At 43.2% G+C, this 1441-nt stretch overlaps 1 long non-coding RNA gene across 1 annotated transcript; it reads right to left on the reverse strand.

The window, feature by feature from the left end:
• Positions 1–254: 254 nt before the first annotated feature.
• Positions 255–922, reverse strand: LOC306980137. Its single transcript, XR_013794000.1, has 3 exons — positions 830–922; positions 439–479; positions 255–369 (listed from the first exon to the last, which is right to left on the reverse strand). It is a non-coding gene; the product is annotated as an uncharacterized lncRNA (long non-coding RNA).
• Positions 923–1441: the final 519 nt, after the last annotated feature.

A 1441-nucleotide genomic window follows, 5' to 3' on the forward strand; every position in this document is an offset into this window, starting at 1 on the left:
ACCGTAAATTTATAATTCAAAGTATTCTGTCTCAATGGAGCCTTATTATGTACAAAAACTGTATTTTAAGTATTTTTCACAAAGTCCTGCAAACAATATGTATGGCATGTTTTACTTGCATCAGTACTTTGTGTTAACGTTGCAGTACAGGGGCTCCTCAGACGGGGCCTCCTGGATGGTGCATGTGTCTGCTCCCTTATTGAACACAGTGCTGTACAGACAGTGAGAGGAGCTGGGTTTGGGCTCAGAGGGCTCAAAATCACCGGTCATGACGTGAAGTGAGTCCTGACAGGGATCGGCGGTGGCGTAGACCGTGGTCACTGCCCTCCTCGCGGTCGGCGACTGCACCTCCTCATAGACGCACTCCTCCTTTAGACCAAATCATGAGACTTTAACTTTTTATTGTTATTATTCATGAACGGACCAAGTTGTACAAACCTGTCTGTTATTCTGTGGTGGCGCGTCATTTCTTCTTTTGCCTGAAGAAATTCACAATAAGAAAACAGTAAATACATTGAAAAGGTTTGATATACAGCAGTACAGCATGTGCACAGTCCAAAACAATAGTTTAGCCTCAAACCAGACCCTCAAAGTGACGCACTGAGTGTCACTAACCGGCCAACAACACCTCCTCTCACTCCTTTTCAAATATGTAAAAGAAAGAGAATAAAAGTGTTTGCATTCATGTGACACAAAGAGGTGGAAAAAGTAACGTGTCAAACAAGGAGGCAGGACCGAGGGGGAAGAAAACCTCTCATGGGAATCACAATTTCTAGCCGTTTTCTGGCAGCATGTTGAATGAATATAAATCAGCTGTTGGAAAACTCACCTTTTTTAATGAGGACGATGACGACCACGAGCAGCACCAGCACAGCCACGCAGACACACAGGATGGCGATGAAGAGATAAGAATGAGCCCCTGCAAAAAAGTCCTGATCAGTTTGGATCACTTCAATTTAGAGCCTAAGGGTTCACAAACTTTACAGGTCGCGACCCCCAAAACTGGAGACCTCCAGCTCCGCTATTTAATCTAATTTATTTTAGCTTATGATTTCATTTATGTAAATACACTGAAAATGATTCTCTCTAATAATCTCACATCCTCACGACGCCCCTGAGAGTCACGACCCACACTTTGTGAAGCCCTGGCCACTGTCGGATGATAAATTGTGCTCTATCTATAAACAGGTTCTTACCAGAATACAGGTCGTTCGGCTTCAGATCTGAGAAATCTGTAGAAACATTTAGAAAAGAAGTCTGAGACAATTTTAGCCAATAACAGTTCGATCTTTACAAAATGTTGATTTGTTTCCGTCATGTTAGTGAATGAATAAATGATCTAATGGCCCAAAAGCAAAACATGGATCAAAAGGTAAACTCAGTGCCCCACCCCCCCCCCCTCCTGACGGCCATTATCTGTTAACGCTTTAGTCTCGTCTCC

The sequence above is a fragment of the Gobius niger genome, assembly GCF_951799975.1.
Source record: "Gobius niger genome assembly, chromosome: 20".
Lineage (NCBI taxonomy): Eukaryota > Metazoa > Chordata > Actinopteri > Gobiiformes > Gobiidae > Gobius > Gobius niger.